Here is a 25,767-nt window from a genome sequence, read left to right as displayed (position 1 = left end):
ATAGTATAAATGTATAATAATATATAGTACGAAAGCCGATCATCAGATGGTCACAAACCAAAAATGAAGTACAAACAAGTCTCTCAATCCCGCTGACGACTATTGGCCATTTATGATAATTATTTATACCAAGTGCCTACTGTATTACTATACAATCCGTATTATATAATATATAAATTTATTATATTATGTAAAGAGATTCTTTTAAAGTTAAATATTATTGACGTTTTTGTAATTTTTTTTGTTTTATACACAGCTTAGAAGCGATTAAAAAATGTAATTTTTAGAATATAATATTAGTAGTATATTCTTATAAAATTTATTATGTACTTATAACTAAATATTGAGCGAATCGTTAGGCTAGCTGGTAGTATATCTAAGTATCAAGCTGTAAGTTTGTATAGTCAATCGGTTTAAGTTATTTAATAGTCAATTGTCAGTAGTTAGTTGCTAGTCATAAGAGTTTTTATTACTCCACTTTACACATCAAAACTTTAAACAAAACAACAACGATTAAAAATAATATTGTAAAAATATGTTTTTCAAAAATGCTATTATGCTGCAATGAGTATATTTCATATTATGCAATGACGCATAGTATTGTTTATTATTGATATTTTTTTTCGTCCGGTGCAGTGTGCTTATATTGCATTATAAAATATGAGGCAAGCCGGTGTGGACGTGTTGTACCACAGTCATTGCATAATGTTAGCGAGGTGTTAATATTATTATCTGCATTAACGAACCGACGGGTTCGCACAATTCATTCAACGCGCGTTTAATTGCGGGAAAAACGTTGGATTCACTTCAACTTTCGTCGTTGTTTTCCCGTTAATCTATTATTATTGTTTATAATTATCATCTTTTAATATTACGTCATCATTTTAAATTTAATAATCCACCATCAATAATGCCTTTTATGTTTTTATTATATCATTTATGCCCTTTAGGTACCTCATGGTCCAATTATAATAAAAAAAAAATATAGAAATATAGAAAACCATCAGGAAATTGTTTTAGCCGATATAATATCCTTTCGTTTCGATTAACTTATAAGTTCGCGTTTATAATTATTGATTGATGTGCAAAATGATCGATCCATTTATGTACATTTTATTTGATAGTCATAATATTTATGTGTATATATATATATATATATATATATATATAATAAAATATGTTGATAACACAATTGCGGTATAAATTCACTAACGACAAATAAATGTGTTTTTGAAAAATTGTTTTTGAACGTGATATTTTTATACATACAAATATATAATATAATATAATTTAAACTTATTTTCCCGAAACAAATACTTCTTTAAATTAAAAAAAAAAAAACATAAAAACCACACACGCGCGATCATCACACTCGAGTAAAATTGTTACTTTGCCGTCTTTGAGATTAGTTAACTATACTTATTATATGTATAACCCACACGGATAGCAATAAAAAGTATAATATTACAACAGTGCTCGAACGATAATTCTAAGGCGAGCGCACTGAAATAAATGGTCCGCGACGACGGTGAAGCATATTATACAAGTAGTCGGTGGTTTATTATTTTATTTATGCAGTATCGTTAAATGAGAAAAAAATCGACCGTAAATATAGTAGGTACCTACGAAAAATATATATTCTATTTTCGTTCTAATATATTATTATATCTTTGTTGGTCATTGTGTTTTCAATACAATCGAAATTAATTTATATTTGTATATTATATAGTTCAAGTGAAAACAAATAAGACTTCTTCGTAAATTTTGAATCTAATTCCTATGAAGCGCAAAAATTGTACGTGTTACAAGTTTTGTACGTATTTTTTAATTTTCAGGTGCATTTCCGCCTTCCGGTGCAATACAATTCAATGCATAGTTTTCTAACGAAGGTTTGTAGAGTTTTTAATCCAAAACCTCAAAAATATGAACTTGGTCATTGATTGAGCTTTGAGCTTATGAACTTTCAAAGTAAATTTGCGTGAGCTATGTAATTATAATACTTATATTTATTTACATATTATTTATCGGCATACGAAACTGCAATTTTAAATTATTTTGTAAAATATACTACGTGCGACTGATTTGCATTATACATATTATAGTAACTATATACCAAATTTATATAACCGTATTTGAATTCATATGTATCATTTCAACGCATTAAATCGGTTGCTGATGTAATCGCGGGTAGAAGACAGTGACCTAACGCGAAAAAAAATGCTTTAAAATCGGTCGATCGGCCGACGGTATAGTGGTGCGGTAAAAAACATCATATATATAATTCGCAAGACGTGTGGAGAGCGGAAAACCTTCAAAAATCTATATATGATAACATTATAATATATCGTGTTTGGCGGGAGGTGGGAAAACGGCAAACGCGTTACCCCGCGAGCGACCCGAAACGAAAACAGACGAGGATACAATACGTTATTATAATAATATATAGGACGGAAATTGAATTAATAAAACCATTCGGGCCGAGACTGCGACACGAGATTAATAAATAATAGCTGTCGTACACAGTGTAGGGTTATATTAGAATGTTATGAATCGCGAGGGGCGGGTCATGTGAGAGACCAAAGAAAAATATAATAACAATGAATTGAAAAATTAAGTCCTAATATATACAATTCTGGAACCATGGTATACTGTAAGGCGGTCCGTCCAGCAATTTCTTGGTTATAAGTGTTACTCCTCTTGTTAAGCCCCCCCCCCCGACAGCGTATACAATGTGGAAGGGAGATGTATAATATAGAATATAGATTATTAGTATAGGTACATCGTATCGGAAATTTCAGATCGAATTTCGAAGACGACAATTTATTACAGCGCTAGACAATATACTTTAATAAAAATAATAAATCTACTATAACGGCTAGTATTTTATGTATGTAAAGGTACGTAATTACGTTTCTGCTGTAAATGATTTACGTCTTCAGAAAATTTGAAAAAAAAAATTGGCAGATAATTTAAAAATTGAGATACGATAATAATTTACAACAATTCTGACATTTCATGGGTTATTATTTTCAACAATTAAGTCATTATTATTTCGAAAAATATTAAGATTATGATTATCTTTCAAAACAATTATTCTAAATATTCTTAGCGGAGTTAAATGTATTGATTTTACAATGTGTGTTTTTTTCCTGTCTGCAGACATTTCATCATATGTATGACAGTAAAAATTCTTTGATTTTCAAAAATTGTGGTGGTTTCTAGGTAAAAAATTGGATCTAGTACATACTTTGAAGGGTTAGAAGTAAAAACTTCTCAGTATTTTTTTTTTTCATTATTGAGGATACCAAATAATTAAAATAAGGAAGAACGGGAAATTATACAAAAATCCAACTTTTGGAAAATCGACGAGTAAAAATAGACAATTGAAAATTTCACTAAAGGCATTTATTATTGTTATTTATTTACGATAAAGTTTTCAAAATATTTCGATTGTTTTTCAGCTATTTATAGGCATCATGAGAAATGTTAAATTAATTTTTTTTTTTATGAACGATTAAAAATTTTTCGTTGCCTAGAAATGTTTGAAAATGTATTACAAAACTCTTCATACTATATTATTAATTTCTCAATTAAATATTTCGAAAATCTATAGTCACAATATTTTTCTATAAGAATTCAAAGTTAGAATTATGAAAATATTCATGAAAATTATTAAATTATTCTGTAGTTAGCAATTGATAAAAAATTCTATTAAAAAAAAAGTTAAGAGGCCCGTTCGTGATGTTTACTTAATAAGGGGAAATATTTAGGCAATATACAATCTCGTCGCCACCGACCGTGGCCTTTATTATGTTAGTCATAAATGATGAGTGAGCACGGTTGTACACGTTAATACTGGGCTTTCAACGTAGTCATATTGTTTTATATGAGCATTATTTAAAAAAAAAATTTAATTTTAATGGAAAATAACAATTTTTAAATTTTTATCAAATAGTATTGATTAATTTGTTATAATTGAAAAAATAGCCGCTACGCCAACATTTGTTTTCTCTGTTTATCTCTTTCTCCTATATAGTATAGAACAAAGTTATTTCGTATCTCCAAGATTACGGCTCTCTAGTTCAGTTCAATTTTTTAATATTCACATTTTTTATTAATATATATAAGATGTTTTAATTTAAAATAATTTCGATTATTTTTAACCATTAATAACTTATTCAAAAATGTAAATATTAAAAATCTATCTGGTTAATGCACAGGAAATATTCTTCTTTATAAAATATATAACAGGTGCCTTTTCCTAAACTGAACCAGAGAGTTGTAGGTATCTAATCATAGAATTATGGAATATCTTTGTTCTAATATTGTATGAGAAATAACTAACAGAGAAAACAAATGTTGTCATAGCGGCCCCTTATAATCATGAATACCTACTTGAAACTTACATCATTATGTTATCACAATATAATCAACATTTTATAAATAAGTTTTTTATGGTATTAAGTGAAAGCTTTAAAATGTGATACAATTTTCTCACAGCAATTTATTTTATAGATTTTTTGTATCGAAAAGATATACGTATACCTACAACGGTTTAATTGAATGGCGTTGAAAAGCTCAAATCGGACGGTTAGTCTCTTTATGACAACAATCATTTTCTCGTAGGTAGGTATTTATATAGTTATTTATCGTTTAATTCAAACCTGTTATATATTATGAAATATTTTCTTTGCTGTCCGTTTTTTATATAGTTTATTTTTAAGATGATTGTGCTCCTCATCCAAATAATTCGTGAAAAACAAAGAGTTCTCTATTTTCAGTCAAAATATTTATTACTTTTACCTACTGAGGTAAATATTCTATATACATTACACGTATACTTTTCTATTAAATTTTTTTTCGAACGATTTTAAGAGCGAGAGTCTTTAATGACTTTCGATACGGCCAACACCCTCCTTCCCTTAAATCAATTTTCACCAACCTCACGGGTATATCCTGCTACACAAACGTCTCCGCGACGACACGGTGAACGTAAACGACAGGTGATATAATCGTTATCATTATAGTGTTATTGTTATTATTATAATACAGGCATACGTAATGCCTATAGTATTACATTATATATTCTTCGCGGTTTTCGCGGCAGCGTCGAGCGCAATAACAATAATAATAATAATCGTGGCGGATGAAGAAGAAGAAGAAGGCGGCGGCGGCGTTTTAAATTACAGGGCGAGGTGCCGCACAACATTGATTGGTTATTAATAGCGACGTTGCACACAATAATAGCTACCTATAATAATATTATACAACCCGCGCACACGCACGCACACACACACACACACACACACACACACACACACACACACATAAACGCACACAGATTATATACACGCGCATACACGACCGAAGGTGTTTTCCCGCGTCACTCCTCCCGGCCCATCGATGCGCTCTCGTGAATAATAATAATAATATCTTCCTGCACACGATAGCCCGGCAATAATAATAATAGTAATAGCGTAATATTATAATAATGCGCGAGTGTTTTTTTTTTTTTTTTTTCGTCTCCTGCGGCCGTCCCGGTCGGGTCTTTTCCTTTTCTCGAATCTTCACGCGGACGACTGGCGGGCGGGCGTGCGCGCGTAATAAATGTAAAACGAATCTGGGCGCGCGCGAGCACACACACCACGCACACGCTGCAGCAACGTCCGATCGGCCGCCGACAAACGCGCGAGAAATAAATATATTATTATTATTGCCCAGAACGTTGTTAAACGCGTGTTTTAGATATTAATAACGATATTTTATACGGTGAAGAAATTTAGTGAACACGACTTTTTATCGGCTCCGTTAATCGACGCGTTATCGGCGCTGTTAAATCTTAATTATATCGTCTCTGAACGCGATGTTAGCTAGGCATAATATATAATATACGAGTACTAATACATTATATTGTGATGGTCGTCGTCGTCGTCGCTGGTCCGAGAGCCAAACCTCATATACACGCGACTCTGTATATGTATATATATATATATGAGCCCCTAGCGTTTCCGGTGTGTGTGTGTGTGTGCGAACACGATGAACCGATTTGGCACGCACACCCATCCGCGTTTGTGTTTCGCGTCATACAGACGTAACACAATCGATCAGTTAAACAGTATGAGACTTCGTAATCTCCAAAAGTATATAGGAACTTTCAAGAAAATATTCCTTTTTATACAACATTTTAAAGTCGATAGAATAAATAGCGTTTTTGGAAAATAATTTTATTTTTTCTTATCGTCAACATTTTTAACGTTTTTTGAACGACAGCACACGCCTTTTAGATTTCATTTTCCAAAGTAGGTACAATGGTTTTCTAAAAATTTGAATAGGCTTATAAAAATAGAATTTTGAATGAGTAGTTATAACTATATTATGCTTAGAGGTTTTTAAAGTTTAAACGAAAGAAGTATAGACTGGCAAAGGCCGAGTACCTCAATGTTAGCCAAACAGATTCTTTTATATCGAAACGCTAGATACTGTTAATATTAGTTAATACTTATCACTATAATTAATTTTTCATAGAAATTAAAATTCTATATATTAAACTTCGTACAAAAATTTTGAAATTTGGAAGATAAAATTTAAATGTAAGCGGTCATAAAAAAAACTTTAAGACAATAAAAATAAATAGAAATAGAAAGTATGATTTTTTTCTTCAAAAATGTGGTTTTTTAATTACCTAAGTATTGAAGAAAAAATATTTATATTTTTTTAGAAAATGAGCATTCAGCTTTTATATAATTACGCTGTATAATAAATATTAGTAAGCGTCAAGTGATGATTAATTTTATGGTGTGATGGTGGGGACATGGGACACATCGAGGTCTGTGATGATATCATAATTGTCCGTTCGTAAACGTCAACGGAATATATTAACTCAAGAGTCAAGATGTCATAATGTTTGTTATGCGAAATTATGCAAGAAGAAATTACCTATATAGATAAAATACTTCCATCAATTTAAGTGTAATTAATTATAAATTTTATTTTTATGTTATTATACACGAATAATGAACGGAGGATGGAAGTGTGACGCCGTAATAAACCACATACATAGGTACAGAACACAAAATAGATAATAGGTAAAAAAAAAGCTTACTGCAGAATATATTATTATAGCCATCTGTTTACAAATATACTAATACTATATAATATAAGAGAAACAAAACGTCAAAAGTTCAATAGTTATCTAGACCAACAATGTCAAACTCATTATAAATGACTAATAAGAACTGCGAATGGATATAATATATGTAAATCTTTGGTAAAATTGTACAATATTAAATTTTTATGCAATAATAAATATTATACTAAATAAAGAAAAATATATGCTGAAAATGCTATTACTCAAAACACCTACATTTAAAAAGAAATAATGTTTTCACTCGCTTTTAAGCGGCACAATTCATTGCTTAACATATATTATTATTATTACACTCGCGACAATATTATCATCGTATACACCATTAGACAGTTTTGTAACCAACACACTTATTTTTAAAGAAATCAAATAATTATATTATTATTTTAATTGTCAGACAACTGTATAACTAAGCTGTTACATTAATAATTTAAGCATCACCTTTAAACGACGTTCCAGTTCCGCGTGTGTAGGTATGATGTCTCGTATTTTAATAACTCGGCTATTAAAAATACGATTTCGTGTATGTAATATATATATATATATATATATATAGAGAGAGAGAGAGATGAGTCTGCACGACTGAAATGAAGTTAAATAATCGGTTTCGTCGTGGTCGTTTTTCTTTTTGCCAACGTGTAAATCGTAGTGCGTACTTCCTATATACATGACGTACATACACACATATATACACACAGTGCGGCGGCGGCGGTATGACGCGCTAGATGGCCTGTGAAAAGCCTTCCGAATTAGTGAACTATATTCATCGGGAGTTCTTGGCGACATCGATATAATTAGCGGGGCGATAGACGAACGCCACGGGCGGGCGCGCCCGTGATTTATCGCCCCCGCGGGAGCGGACGGACGTGCGTTTTGGTACGTTGCCTAAAAAAATACGCCTTCGCACGCCGCCGTCGCGACACCGCACTTACACCCGAAAACACTAAATTAACCGACCGAAACAAATGTTCTGGACGACACGGCGTTATTGGACCAAAGTGTTTCTAATATAATTCAAAATCTCTTGTAATACGTTCCTGTATACATGCGATATTATATTATGCCGTCCTTCTCCCCGATGATAATACAAGTCCATCTATCCGTGTCGGTTCTTTATACTCGGGTAACCCCAAGGCAAAAAAATAACCCTACGGCAATATAATTACGTATTATGCAACTCAGCTTAATTATATGAACTCTGCGTTTCAGCGACTCGCAGGTTTTGTGTAGGCCGCGGCGACATTATATATATACACCAGACACATTTCGTCCCAAATCGCTACTGATTAGCATTCGAGAGATAACTGCCAGTGTAAGATTTAGTTGGTGGTGCGGAGTTGGGTCCTCGAACAAATGAGCAAGAAGTATATAATCATTTATTGCTCATGAAATAATATTACGATTCTCTTTGTTTCCCTATGATGTAAACTGTGATAGATGATTAATCATTAAAAAAAAAAAAAATTGATTACATTGTATACAATATACGTAATAATATGTTAGAGCATATTACAATACTATACCTATTTTAAAAACGGTAGTTAAAACTAGAATTTGGTTGTTACATAAAATCAAGAATTGTAGATAATTTTTAGTCGAGTTTTAAGTAAAACTCATTCAGAGTAATACTTGGTTTAATCAATTTTTGGCAAATAACTATAAGATAAATGTTAATAACTATATTATACACTATATACTATATTCATCAAGACCATAAAGTGCGTCATCACAGACCATAGTAATTATCAAGAATTCCAATAACGTTTTTTTAATAATTACTTCATTAGTGGGTGTTCACCGTTGAATAATTACAAATTTGTGGGTGAGGTTACTTGTTTTGTATATTATAAGTGGGTCGGGGACATCATGGGATAGTGGTTTGTATTTAGAGCTCCTTTAAATCTACTTCTACCGTCTCCGACCTTTTTATCTCATTTTGTGGCCTTTATTCTCTGTTATTATGATTAATTATGTACAAGTAATTGTGCCAAAGGCGTACCCTACTAATATAATACTTACTGCATTATAATAGTTTGTAAACGCCCGGGATTCAGTCGCGCGCGGTGTTTATTTTTAATAGCGCACGAGTATAATTTGTTGCTGCAACGACATTGAAAAGCTCTTGCTGAGACGCGATAAATAATAAAATGAAATTTTGTCGACCGTTGTGAATAATACGGTTTGCCGTGTGTGCGGTTTTCTTGGAATCTTTCCCGAGAATCGGTCGGACGCGTAATAAAATTTAAACTCTCGTGTCAATCCGTAATGATATATTATAAATCACGGCATTCAACTATACGTACAAAATATAATATATAGTCGAACGTATCGTACGAAGTATGGAAGTAACGATCTATGTATTATATACCTATATCGGATTCATAATCATTATTCTGTATTATAATATCTATATGTTACTACTATACAGCAAAAACAAGCACGATGATGATATACATCGCAGTGTCTGATTTTAGAGGTCATTGCGTAAAAACAATTTACATTGCAGCTCGTGCAAAAACCTAACACAATCAAAATGTGTAAGGTACCTAGATAGATTATTATATAACGAAACAGTGCAAAAAATATCACGAAACATATCAAGATATCGCACAAAATTAAACATAATACCTATAAATTTGGAATCTAATAAGATGATCTCAGTTCACTATATTTGTTTGTTTTCTCTCTCCCTATCAGGCCCGTTCGCGACATGGCAAATTTACGTTAAGCAGAACCAATTTTGAGCTGTTAGCTTTAGTATTAATGTGGATTGACAAATTATTAACAAACATTAAGTTCAGAGTATTTTCTGTATCTGTACGTTGGCACGATTTTCCAAATGTATTCTGTGTTATATATATATATTAACTAGTCATATCAGTATAGTGATATTGACGTTTTGGTACGACCGTTCACGTTGATTTCACCGTTCAAAACATTATGCGCCATCGAAAACAAAACGCCGCAGCTGATGATTTTGTCAGTAAATAAAAACTGTTATATTATAATATCATTATATAGATATAGGTAATAATTATACATATTATTTTAGAGGGCCCGTCGTGGAACCGTACGAACGCATCGTCGTGGTGGTCAGAGATAATATTATAATGATGACGATAATAATAATAATTTAATATTATATATAAGAGGTGGGCCGGGCATGAACGCAGATTATAATAGTTTATGTATAGTAATAGTATCACAGGCGACGAAGGGGCTGGGCCGCGACGAGGTGACGGGTCATTACTATACATATACAGGTGTACATTGTATTCAAATTGCGTGTTCTTGTCGATCGGCGGATCACCGAAAAAGCCGTAATTTATCGAGCCTCGGGAATCGACCGTAGCATATTATCATATAATAATATACGAATCACATAATAAATCTTAAACATTACACGTGCCAGTGGCGCGTCATGGTTGTAGCGGCAATAGGGAGCATTCGCCATTCCTCTGCTGTCATTTTACCGAAGGAGCAAAGTCATAATGTGTTACCCCCATCCCGGTTCTCGTTTAATCAGTGAGTCATAACAATACGATATAAAATATTTTTGTCCGGCGATACTCGTGATGAAGAGTAATATGCGGAGATCCAATAAGATTTTATAGAAAAGCCGCGATTCTTAATTTTCGACAACCGAGAAACGGCGACTCGTGATTCTATAAAATATTATAGCTATGTTGTAACTCGAATTGTTTGTGCAGTTAATTTCTCCGTCGGCGAAACGCTATTTTAAGTTATATATATGTGTCGAAATTACTAAAATGATACTTCTAAACGCGTGCGGTAGCCTGGAACGCTTTCGAGAAATTAAATTTAACGTGACGACAGCGTCACCGTAAATGAGCTATCCAAATGATATTATATTGTAAGGTGTGTAGTGGCGTGTTTATTATTGCGAGGAGGGGGTAATATGGATGGATGCCTTTTTTTTATATTGCGAAAACACAGAATTGGCGATATTTTTCAACGAATGTCTATAATAACAATTAAACATAATACTCAATTACCGAATGTTAATTTTGAAAAAATAAACTTGTAATATTTTAAATGTATATAATATACTATACTCGTATATTAAACAGTATATAATGTATTAAAATTATAATTTTGAAGTTTCAATTATAGCTGTAGTAGGTTGTAATATATTTGAGCGAAACAATTTAGCCAAAAATTATTTTAACCTTAATGATGCAGTTAATGGGTAATCATATTATACATAATGTAGGCATTGTTATTGTATTTATATAACAGTATTAAGTAATAAAAACGTTATGAGAACTTACAACTCGCTGGTGAATAGGGCGAAGCTCTCTTCGAGTAAGTGAGCTCTGAGTAAATGCTAGTCCCCCATATGAGAAAAATCTCAAATACACCATTGAACGCGAATATAACATATATAGTATAGAATATATAGCTATTAAAACCGAAACCAACCGTGCCTTGCAGATTCATGTTTCATAGAATTTTATACTTGTAGGTTCAATGCGATACATAATATATACCAATAAACTGCAACTTGAGAGAGTTAAAGAAAAATAACATTTGGGCTGTTATTGCCTTCTTCCGGCCTGAAACAAGCTTTTTAAGTAGTTTTATTTTTGTCCCGATTATATTTTTATCTTTTGAGACTAACCCTGAAACGTCCACCCCTCGAAGTCTTATAATGTATTTTCATTGTAAAATTCATCTTATTTTTATAGTTGACAACATTGTTACACTCATTACACAATGTGTTTGTAACTTTCCTTCAAACTTTTTTAAAAATCGACCCCTATTCGTGTATTTTTTTAAAATTAATATTAATCGATTGGTGTGTTAAACGGGTGATTTTCGTTTATTCGTCTATCCTGTCGGTTTAGATTCAGACATAAGTTTATAGTGACGTGGCGCGTTCGATACCAAAGTATTACGAAAGCCGGCGTTTGGCAAGTATATTTAATGTTAATATAAAAGTTCTTAGTGTTTTTATTACAGACTCGTACTCCTCGACTACCTTTAATCTCTCTCGGCGATAACCACGACACCAACCGTTGGAAATGTGTCGTGTATACGCATAGCAAACGTTGCATAATATTATAAATCACTGATATCATAATATTTTATATTTATAGATGTGTGGTGCGAGGTAAAAGGGGATTAGTTAATTTGGCCATCATCTGATTATTTTACACTATATAATAGTAAGAAAAAAAAATCTATATGCACGTGGTGTTATCAAAATATTTGATTTCTTTTAAATGATCAATCATGAGAAAAATTAATAATCCATTATTACAGTCCAGTTGTATAGAAACGAAACGTTTTTCTGACTGCTTATTCCAAGCCTCGTCCACAGTATTATGACGCCTGTGATTCGGTGAAAAAACAATAAATCATAAAATATCGTGTAGGCATAGTTCGGCGAGATACTTTTTTTCAGTGGAGGGGGAGGGGGCTCGAGGTAATAGAAGGAGTCGAGAGCGGGAATGCTCGCGTGCGCACTCGTTACCGGTAGCCGGACGGCGCGGCGACGACTTGACGCGTCCGTCTTTTAACAGTTTTTAACGCTCTCTCACTCTCACTCACTCCGACTCTCTCGCCGCAGCGCGCGTCGCGTCGTCGGCGGTGGCGGTGGCGTTGGAATGCGGTGGCCCGGGGGCAATAAATTACCCCGAGTTGGCACCCCTGGCGCGGTGTGTGGCCGCTGCCGATCTCGCGCCCACCGCGAGAGCGCACACACAATATACACACACACTAATAATATGATATATTTAAACACTTACAAACACATACGCGCGTTATGCGAACGTCACACGAAAACGACATTATTAATATTAAATTCCGAACCAGTACCCATCCTGGGGGGGGAGGGCGGAAGTCAGTATTCTCCGAAAAACCTCGGAAAACGCGTCGCAATTAGTTGTATATTACGATATAGCCGGAAGACGCGCGAAACATTCAAGAAAAACATTTTTACCCTAACGCCCCTGCTGTCATACACATTTGTACCTACAGATATAACAAATCGCCCACACGTAGCATGGACTCAACCACTTTGTGCACATTTATACCTATAAAATACATACAACTCATTCGTTTACAATTTTACGACTCGTTTGTGTGCAAATACGTAGTTTGGATTGTGAACAATGGTTGCTCTCTTTTTTTTTCTTAAATAGTTTCTGAACATTTTCAGATAAAATATAAATATAGTAAATAATAACAAATAATAATAATAGTGTGTTTTGATTTAAGAGTTGAAAACTGGATTTCTTTTTCATAATTGTATGCCTTAACGGGTATAATCAATCACAAAATTTACAAAAAATATTATTACCCGTGTGCATAAATGAATTTCCAGTTTCTACCCGCATAATCTAATGGCTCTAATAATTTTAATGTAGTAATCTAGTTTTTATAATGAAACACGTTATTTTGTTTAGGTGGAAAATAATCTAAGGTTTTTAAAAGCCAAACCAATGGACAAAATAACAAATAACAAACATTCAAGACGTCGCGATGTGTCGACAACTAGAAATATCTAAAATCTCAAAAACAAATTTTACCATTGGATTTTGTTCTTAATTTTCTTGTGATGTACTAACTACTAATACGTAATTCATAGAAACGACTAGTTAACTTTATAGAAAATCGTCAACGCGCGTATATTTATATAACACAGACTTACAGTGTAGAAAGAACGTTCAATCACGGGCTCAAATACATAATATCATAATCGACATCCAGACCGTCTAATTATGTTTATTATTAATACAGACTATATTATGGTAGATTATATACACTATGGCGTCACGAAAATAATATGAAAGGACGATTAGGTAATAAGTATAATAATTCTGTGAATACGAATCTATACGAGAGTTGGGATAACTAATACAGAGAACTTATTCGTTTTTTTCCACACGTTATCGCAAGATTCGATAACGACATTACACGCCGCTGCGGTGTTAAGCCCAAGATTTGTGGTACATTCATCGACATTATTCAATAGTAGGTATACCGGTGTGGTAGTCAATTAAGGTTAATATAATATTTATAATCACAAATATGAATATATTATGTTATTCACACACATCGGTAAATTACCTATATACCTCTGTTCAAAGTGCCTCTTGTACAAAGAGAAAATATAATACAATACAATTGAGACGAATGCGATAAGATTGCGATCCGTAAGTTTAAGAGACAACTCGCGTTCAGACCGAAGAAATGTTTGTGTTATAAAAAAAATAAATAAAACATCACGAATACTGTATTTACAACAAGCAATAATATGCTTTCCTCGCAGAATCTGAATAAACGAGCCGCTAGTGAACCGGTTGTGGTAGCGCGTATTTTATTATTTACATAAACGAGCGACAATATAAAATGAACTATTTTCACCACGTTTCACTCCTCCTACCGGTAGGGAGTCTTTTAACGGTTTTTCCTCGCCCCCACCGATTCAGCTCACAATCACACAACACAGCGATGCCGATAAGTCGTCTGACACAACGAGGCGAACAAAATTTCATTTGCCGACGCCATCCGACAACGACCGGTTTTGAGTGCATCACGCGCGACGACGACATTTTCTGACTGCATAATAATATGCCATAAAGAGTATATAGGGTGTGCTTAGTGTGATGAATTTTCCATCGACTTTTTTTATTTGTTATTTACATTTTAAAAGATTCCATGTACATACTATATATAGACTATATATAGACTGTTATATTGTATAAATAAGCAGAGATTGGCTGATCTTATTTAATGGGATCTCGTTTTTATTTACTTTGAATGAAACTTATATATTTATCTATTAATAATATTTCAAATTTCAATAGGTCACAATTATATTTGAGAAAAAGGGCGGTGTTTGGAAACAGTCGAGGGCATGAGCCTCAGCAATCACGAAAAAAGCATGCAGCCGTATATGTATGTATCATATCTTGCAGGATTATGTTTTATAATGATATGTTTATACTTTAGTATAGATACTTAAACAGTGTTTCAACCATTTTGACAAAAATTAAATATTGAATATATCATTATTCTACATAATTATTAATAAACTATTATATATTATAGTTATTGATTGGTATCAAATAAAGGATCAGTTGCAGGCAGATTGTTAGGAATTCGACCAATACCTATATATTATATATGTACCTAATTATGCTTTCTTAAGTTGAGATTTGTAAAAATTAGTTCACATATAGCTAACTTTCAATGAAAGCGCTTTGGGGTATATAATATTTATTTATCATTTGGCTGCAGTGATTCAACTCAATTAGCAGCAATGAATATTTTTTAAGGTAGTAGGTACTTGAAAATATTAATATAAATATGAAAACATGTTATAGAATTGTTCGTTTTTATAATCTTATCATATAAAACTACAAATTACAATAACTCGTATAATACCATATTATACTAATTACAATTTATGGACTGGTATCGACAGTATCGTAATAATTATAGCTACAAATTGAGTGAAAAACTATAGCTTGCCCGAGATTATGAAATAGGGAGTTACTACCCAGGCTGAACATATCATTACTTAATAATTGATAATATATTTTTTATGACGGTATAATAGAAATATTAACAGCTTTATTACATGGCGATAACACGGAATAGGTAGATTATGTAATACAATGTATATAAATATCTAGATTAATATAATTTTGGATGAGACGTAAATAGACTTTGAAACTGCCTACTGAACCACTTATTTTTCAACCCCTTTAACTACTACCGACAACTCTATAGAACGGACATTATACAATATTATAGAAATAATACTTGTAAGAAATTAACTTAAGTTGTCTTTCATAATTTACCAAGTAATGTTAGTACATTTGTTAAAATATAATTTTTACATTTTTGCGACGGACATTATAATTTACAATTTCGTTTTAAGGGTCGGAAAACAATAATTATCTTCTAAAACATTTTAGAAAGTAATGAAAAAAAAGTTTGACAACTTTTTTATTCGCGGAGTTTATTATATTAGTGCGCCTATTGAACGCCTTTTAACTTATTGTTTAATGCTTTTTTCATATATTTTATATTTATACATATAAAATCTGTACGTATTTCATACATATTACATACATAGGTAACTTTAATGATTTGATTTACCACGTCATTCGCCTGCAGTATGAATCGGCCACACCATAATAATTATAAAAGTATGTTCATCATAGCTATTATACATATTTTATACCAGTAAATTTACTCTTATTCATATTATTCATAATATATTATATTTGTGAACAATTATAACTATAGAGGTTATAGAATATAGGTACTTAAGTTGCGATGCATACATGTCATATTATAATGGTTTATGCCGTCGCACCTACTTGTAAGAGGCATGTGCGGCTCTGCAGACTTATAAATTATAGATATGGGGAGGTACCGTTTTTTCAAATGTCATCACAACATGCGATTTTTTCCAATAAGTTTAATATTAAAATATAGTATAGAACATATAATAGGTATTAGGTACGCACATAAAGATAACATTTTATTATACGTTGTATTATCGTGTGTGCGTGTGGCCGTGGTCAAACGTATACTTTTCGTACGTAAGTTTGATAGACAACGCGACGATGGCGGTATAATAGTGATGATATTATACATTTATATATGCGCGTACTAGTATACTATAGACACAATATGCACACACACACATGTAATTTATTAATAAGTTAGTTAGACCGCCACAGTCAACTTGTACAATAATTTTAATATGGAGTGGTTTAAAAATATGGTATGATGTTTTGTATTTTATAATATCATTTGATACATAATGTGCTATGTGCACTGTAGATGCATAGATACCGAGTACGTATAAAGCTCCATGAACAAGGGGTATTTCAAAGAATGTCCACTGCTAAAAGCTACTTAGCTTTCAAATTAAAATTTGAATACTCGACGGTACTATAGTCATCAGTCGTAGACATTAAATATATAATTATTATTGCTGCGAATATAATGTTCAATAAGAAAGCATCTAAAATCACTAAAAATACATTTTTGTATCCTGCTATAAATTTACAACCCCATTATTATATTATCGTATTGCTTTATATTATTATAATTAAATAAAATATAAATCTCATCAAGCCATCCATATATATTATAACTTATAAGTAGTTAATGTACACTTTTCATATAATCTTAATAATTCCAATGTAGTTAAGTGTTCTGAACTAAAGTACTTGTATGTGTACGGTTACCGAATCATTATAATGTATATACCGTGCCAAAAACTAAAAACCTAACTAATTGAAAAAAATTGTATTTCTCGTCGTCGAATAATGTGGAAATTTATACATAGATAACAATTCAAAATGGTTGGCGTCATTATTTTATAAAATATTATGTATACAAATTGTAATGCTTCATTGTTATAATATTAGCCAAACACAAACTAATTTGAAATAACATAAACATTAAACAATAATCGACCACACACGTGTTATAATACATATAATTTTACACCGCATCATGCAACCGGGACTTACAATAACAATTTTATTTAAATGTTATTATTGTTTTGTTTTATATAAAATAATTTAATAAGTAGGAGTTTCAGAAATAAAAACGGTTTAATTTTAAAAGCAATTAATATTTCATAGCATAATAAGTTAAAATAATATATACGGTCGAAAACGTTTAATAAATAATTTTTAATGAGTTAAAAATAAGGTAAGGTAAGATTTTAATTACTTTCGATACATTTTTGGGTTGATTTTTTTTTATTTCTTGAATACTTAAAATGTGTGTCCTTTCACTATCTAGTATTATTATATATTTATATAAAACTTATTTACACTACCTATGGCCATATCCTATCGCCTAGCACCCTAATAAAATAATTATCTCTCTAAATGAATTATATATTAGTATAAGTAGCTATATACATAGATTCATAATTATAGATTTCGAATATAAATTACCAAAAATTCGTTAAAATATGCATTCAAAAAATAATTATACACCATAGTGAAAAATCTTTTTAATAGTATAGTAAATTTTTGTTAATATGGTATTAATTATTATACAAGCATAATACATATATATATTTTAATTACTATCGTATGCCATCATAACTATTTCATATTTTCATTATAATATTATATAGACAAGTAAATACAAACTTCCTGATTTTGAAAATAAAACAAATGGTGTAGATAAAATTCAATTATAAACCAAATAAAATAGAATATATTTTGAATGACAAAAATCTGCATTAACATAGTAATATAATAATTAAAAACATACTTATACTATACAGGCTATCTAAAAAAAAAAAAGAATAATTGAAATGTGTTTGAAATATTTACTCTGCTTATTTATTTAATGTGTATGTTTCTGCAGTTATCAACAAAATTGTAAATAATAATAATTAGTATACAATTTTGACTTTTCATTCTATAAAAAACAATATGAAGTTGTGTTCGTCGAGTGAATTTAATACACTCAAAATTTCAAATTATGAAAAATAACACTAAATAAACTTAACAAAATAAATAAATAATACTACGATTATGGCTTAAAGGTTCCAATAAATCATCATAAACATGAACGTAAAATGGTAAAAATATGTGTGAAATGAAAAAAGACATAAAAATGATAATGATTAAATAAAAAAATATATGCCGACAGAATTTATAAATTTACATGTTTGATAAATATTTTTTGAAAGAATATTCTACAAATATTTTAAACGTTTCTATAAAATATCATATCCAATTTTTCCATCTCTAACATATAGGTACCTAATAAAAAAGTTTTAATAAAAAGTTGTTATTGTGCACGGGTATACTATATAAACATATGGAAACTAAAAATTTCTTATTTTGAATTCAGACATTGCGTTTCGAGTCAAATCTGTGCGTCACTAATTTTTAATTCTCGACCGAATCCGTCGTCACGCGAAATCGTCGAGTTCGCATGTAGCCCTGCCTATAGGGTCGCATCGAAATGTTTCAGAAACATAAACCGAGACGAGAGCGCGCGCTCACAACTGGATGATAACTACGTGTAAAAATCGGAAAGGCGAACACGAAACGACAACATATAATATTGTAATGATGTAGCGATGACCATCGGCCGTATTGCATTTATTTTCGCTTTTCCGCGCTCGCCCTGTATAATCACAAATACACGCGCGTGTAATACATATACCTATGCATACACGTAACGTACACATTACGAGCGCGCATCGCGTTTTTGACCTTTCGTCTTTTCCCTCGCACACCATTAGTCACGTCCTCGCCACGCAAATTGTCAAACGTTTTTTTTCTTCTTTTTATTTTTTTCTCTCTACACACTTTTTTCTTCGCTCTCTCTCTCCGCGTCGGAACACACGCATAGCCGTATATTGCGTACGTCTGCGTACACATCATATACACGTCTATATTGTATATACATTATATTTAGGTATGCCGCATGTATATCATACACGTACGATTGATGGGTTGGCGCGGCGGCGAGCGTTTTTTATTTTCTCCACTCGTCCACCGCCTTGCCGCCGCGCGCGTATATACCCTATTACGACTATATATATTATACATAATATTATATTATATCCTCTTCGCCCGCCGATCTCGCGCACACATAACGCTTACCACACACGCATTACACTATACGTTGACGTCGGAAGTTTTGCACGTCGTCAACGCGACGAAACCGCCGAGAGACGTTTATATAAAAATATAATGATGATAATAATAATAATAATAATAATATAAAACGAACGAACGGCGCGACGACTGCTGCTGCTGGTACGGCGGCTTCGGTGTTGGCGAGCTCGTCCAATTAGGAGGTGTCGCGATCGCCGCCAATTATTAACGACGACGACGACGCACCGCGTGTACACATAATAATAATAATATATTATCGTCATTATACCGCGCCGTCTCGAGCACGGTATTTATGTGATATATATATATATATTGTACGCCCGAGTTTTATTTTCACTTTGAAAGTTTTCGGTCACGAAATAATAATAGAACAATATAATTATAATATTTCATTGTACGGAGATGCTGCCGACCTACTGCAGACCACCGTGGTGTACGCAGATTTTTTTTTTTGCCATTATATACAAGTCTGCAGTACATGGTGGTTCGACATACTTGTTGGTTGTATTATAATATGCACAATATGTACCTATCGCAATGTGAAAACGTACTTGTACAGAGGGGAGAGAGAAGAAAGCGGAAAAATCAGTAGTGATTGTTTCGACAAGACTTTAAGTTGACGAGAGACTAATGAAAATAGTACGATAAAATTATTTTCCTTCCCTTTTTTTTAGATAGTCCTGCAAGCGTATTTTAACATTTTATTCTGGTTATTTGTTTTAAAACTTGATGTTTACTCTGTTAATAATATTATTTCCATGCGTAATTAATTTTAATAGTTACATATTATATAGACTCATGTGGAGAGAGGACCGTTCTATACTGGTCAAAAGGGGGCGAGTTTCAAGTTTTAGGGACGTTAAACTAAGAGATTTATTATTTTTTTCTGATAGAACCGTGGAAGTATAAAAACCTTAGGTAAAACCTTCGCCTCCATTATATCAGATTTCTAGTCATATGTTGAATAAGGGTACCATTACACTAATGATGACGGACGCTCGGCACTGTCTACACGAAGGTCATCAATAGGTATAGCGAAATGGTTTCGTACACACAAGTTACGCTTGGTAATGTTCCAGAAATTTCACTTTTGAAATGTATACAAATAAAATGCGAAGAGGTGTGACAAAAAAAAAAAATTAACGAGCTTCTCCAAAAATCTGTCATCATCAATTGACCTCAAAATACCTGATGAATATACTCTGTCGTGGCAAGATGGCAGTCAATTTATTTGTGATGGTAAAAAAACGTTTTAAAAAATTACAAAACTTTGACAATAATGAAGAAATCGTATATTTGATTTGCTGACAAAACGTTGAAAAATATTTTAGTGCTACTTTATTGTTTATTATTATATTTAATATTCATACAATGTTGAATATTCATGTAAATATTTTTAAACAAAATAGTAATACTAACATTACCAACTGTTTAGTACTATTATTTTTCAAATAAATCACAGGTACACATTATTAGGTATATATTTAAAATTACAAAGGAACGAATAAATGTTCGCTATTTTTATTCGTTATACATGACGTAAGTATATTACTCATAGCTTTTCACTATTTTTTCTATCAACATGGTTTGTTAGCAGTTTAACACTGAAATTATTACAGGTCACGCTAAATTATAAATTATTACCCATAATTTCTTTTAGAGATTAGGAAAATTAAAACTAAAAAATAGTCATTTGAAAATATTTTATTAAATCTTATTCTTGCTAACGATTAACGATCTGCAGTACCTATTGAATTTTTATGACTAAAAACGTTGTCTTGATAAAATTAGGTCGATTTTATAAATATATACCTACTATATATGCTGTAGCCCACAGGTGATAGATAGCCTAACGTATTGCACAATATGTATATTTTACGAATCAAATGTATGATTACATATTTTTGTAAGATTTAAAACAAAAAACAAAAATCGTAAACAAAATACGCTATTATAAATTACGATTATTGTAAATACAAAAATGATAAAATCGTCCTAATCTGAATTAACGAATATATAGACAATCGCATATAAGATCTAGATAGTATTTTAATAAATATATTTTCCGTATAGGTTGTATTATTTGTAAAAAAAATCTCGCGATTTATTTGTCCAGAAGATGTAAAATAAGTGTATCAGTCAAATACGCATATCTATCTAGATTATATCGTAAAATACACGTCATAAGCTCCACTCTCATATACAACGTCTCTGGGTTATAATTTTTTATCGTTACAATATTACTGAATCACAGTGTACCTGAAATAAATTGTACTACAATAGAAATGGAACATTGGGGGAAAAGAAAAAAATACCGAGCAATAATGCAACGACACCAAAAGGGAGACTAATTATAACCGTACGACGTTATTATTACGACAACGAGAGCGTTTATGTTTTGCTAGTCGGTACTACGTTAAACGCAGGAAATGGACTGGTGCGGTGACGCCAGAACTTTTAATCCCACCGCTGCAGCTAGCGGTCCGACCTTTGGCCGACTGTCACGAGGGCGGTTACGATGGTTTATCGAATTTTTCTTGTCGATTCTTTTTTTACTCGTAAGAGATTATTACACGGGTCCGACCCTGAACGACATTCTTTTTCATGCATACAGACATTTTCATTTTAAAGACACTGTTCGGATGTTTATGATAATTTATAGTGTCTATTAGTCCGTCGTATATGAATTCGTTCACGTTTCGCGTTAAAAAGTTGGTAGGGATTCAATTGAGTAGTTATTACGGAATAACCGTCGCATTTTTTTGCACGCGACTTTTGGAAGACTTTGAGGTACTTATATATAGATATGAAAATTATTCTCGAGTATAATATTATTATTAAAACAGCAATAACTGTAGTTGTGATTAATGTATTAAGGTATCGGTCGAATGACAACAAACTTATAATACATATACTTCCATATTAAATATATGAAAATTCTACATACACATCATGATTTAAAACAAATTTAATATTTATAGCTTAGCTTAGCAAAATAGGTTTTAAGTAAGTTATTTTGATGATATTGGGGTATAATTAAAAATTCATAAATTAGATCACTAGATTGTGTTGTATAAAGTGATAAATAACAAAAATAAAATATTATGTTAAGCCATCGATATATTATACTATACGTATATATAAGTGGTTGTGAGTCGTCCGTGGTAAATATTTTGATTACATTTAAAGTAGGCAAATACAAGGTACTTACTTAAATATAGTGCAGTCACAGTTTATATTTACATCATGTGCACTGCATCACTTAAAAAACTATTTCAGGTAAAACCATGTAGGTAAATTTCAATTTTGTATGATCATGAAATTGATCTATCTGAGAAAACACGAGGCTAAACGAACTTAAAGTGTAAATAAATGTTTTTTCACTACATAATTTATGTTACATATTACATAGTTATGTAGGTATAGCGAATGCGTGTTGTACTATAATGACTACTACTACTTTGCGTTCACCGCACTAGTTTATTCTTTTATAGCATGAAAAATTTACTCGAAAAAGTTTTTTATAATATAAATTATTTTAAATAATATGATGGGTGTAGTATGGATTAAAAAAAAAAATATAAACATCCATTTGTATGAGATTTTATTATACTTTTAAATATAGGTAAACATATTTTATACCAATATCTTAGGAAAAATACATTCACCATTCTCCCCCCCCCCCCGATAACCATTAAAAGAAATTGGTTGCAAGATGCCATTAGTATTATTAATATATGTTTTTTTTAAACCGATTGACAATTTATTTTATGCGAACGAAACGAAATCACTGTTATTAATAATTAACAGTCAAAAGAATTTCCAAAAAGTTTTGACGACACGCATAATAAATAATAATAATAGGTATAACCTACCTACCTATTATCTAATAAAATAATAAAAAACAAATAAGTTTTTGTGGAACCTTTTCCGGAATTATTTACGCATACCTATATTGGAATGACACGAATACGATTTTATAATGTTTTATATTTATATTATTTACAAATCGTGGTCAAACGAACTTCTCTAACTGTGGTATGGTGGATTGGGTGTATATAATATATATATATTATACGATATAGTGTAACTAACACGCAATTTGCACTTTAATATTTAAAACTGTCGTTCGTCATTTCCGCAGTTGTTTACCTCATCGAAAACGTTCCTCCCCCAAACGATTCACCGACTACAAATACAAACCACACAACCAGATGTTGTACGAATATGTATAATATAATAATATACACAGTAACTGTAATTATTCAAAACGACATAGTCTAGTTCACGCGAACTGTGTTCGGCACACACGCTCGATTCAACGATATTCTCGACATTTAAACTTTTGAAAAGCGTCAGAAAATATTTCAAATTCAAAACAATTATATAGCCCTAATATAATATGCACGGTTTTAATATTTAAGCATAAACCTATTGTTGTTGTTGTTGATAACTTTTGGGAATTTCGATGTTTTTTAATTTGTTGATTAAGATGTTTTCCTGATAAATTATAATAATACAATATCGCAAAACAAATTGTCTTCTATTCAATATTAATTTTTGTAAAGTATTCACTTAAATCGTTTAATGATTTGAACGTGTCATAAATATTATGTATCATTTTAGTAATCGGTACACATATAATTCAGCAAGTGCTATTGTTGTATTAACGTTGAGGTGGATACGATTCAGGGATGAACAAATATTTCTTTTCTCCTCTAACCACATAAATACTGTCTAGGTCTCTTATTTATTGAGGATTATGGGAGAAGAACTTATGTGCGTGTGGCAAGGAGTGAGGATGTCGCAGTGCGTGCGTGCAGCGTTCGCCCGAGCGGAATGACGATTAGACAGTACACTTAATAATACTCGTGTCGGACTACGGCGCCGGGCAACACTGAATAACGTATACATATATAATATGTTGTATAATTGACATCATACATAGCTCACGTCCTAGAAGCGAATTAACGCCAACGTATACTGTATAATACGGGTTTTATATAATTTTCGTTTCTATAGTTTATTTTTCCATCGCGTAAACGACTCGCGTCCGTTGTTGCACACGTGAATGCACCGGCGGTCTAATTGGACTAAATCGGTCCTGACGATTTAGAAGAAAAAAATGCCATTTCCCGCTTGCCCGTCGGCGTTCAAGCACACGTACAATCACAATTATATGTATATATATATAAGCTACAACGGCTGTCTTTATACAAAACAGTGGCTGAAGGAACGAAAATAATATAACGTACTACACTACTACATACATAGTATATTATATGTACCGTGTGTTTCGACAAGTTGGTCCACCGTAAATCCACTTACGTTTTGTATAGTGGTTTATATACTATGCATTTTTAAACTCGTGTCAAACTAACTGAAATATATTTTGTTTTACTAAAAAAACATTAAAAACGATTGTTTTATATAATCAGCAGGCCCAGTGCACGCAAACTGCCACCGAAAAGTGTAGGGGTCTCGTATTTTACATGTTTCTTGTACAACAAACATAATATCGGTAAAATATAATTTTATTTTTTAAATATTAAATTGTTTTTTTTTTAATATAAATAACCTTATTTTCTACTTTTTTAATAAGGTATGCCTCACATATTATATAGCTTATGTGCATGACTTACAATTATCGAATTATTATTCAACATTTACAGATATGTGTATATTCATGGCTAGAGCATTTAATTGTACAAGAAGTATAACTGACTATAGGGGAAGAGGATTGGAGTGAGCATAATATTACAAGGATGCACGCCAATACACCCTGTATATTATAGAGCTTATGCTGTGGCCTATGGGAGAGCAGAGACGGAGACGGATCTTGTCTTCTATTTAGAAACGGTCCGCCGCCTCTGTGATAAATCGCGAACGGTTTCTCATGACTGTTTCTCGCTCTCCCCTTGATCCAAATCAAAAGCTAAAACGAAACGCGCGCGTGTTGAACAAACATATGCG

At 31.9% G+C, this 25,767-nt stretch overlaps 1 protein-coding gene across 1 annotated transcript in view; it reads right to left on the bottom strand.

Moving 5' to 3' along the window:
- LOC113555790 (T-box transcription factor TBX20-like) overlaps nucleotides 1-25,767 on the bottom strand; it is a 59,490-nt gene that overhangs the window by 9,743 nt on the left and 23,980 nt on the right. The gene's annotated exons all lie outside the window — the stretch shown is intronic.

This window comes from Rhopalosiphum maidis, chromosome 3 (genome assembly GCF_003676215.2).
Source record: "Rhopalosiphum maidis isolate BTI-1 chromosome 3, ASM367621v3, whole genome shotgun sequence".
NCBI lineage: Eukaryota > Metazoa > Arthropoda > Insecta > Hemiptera > Aphididae > Rhopalosiphum > Rhopalosiphum maidis.
This window is presented reverse-complemented; position numbering and strand designations above follow the sequence as displayed.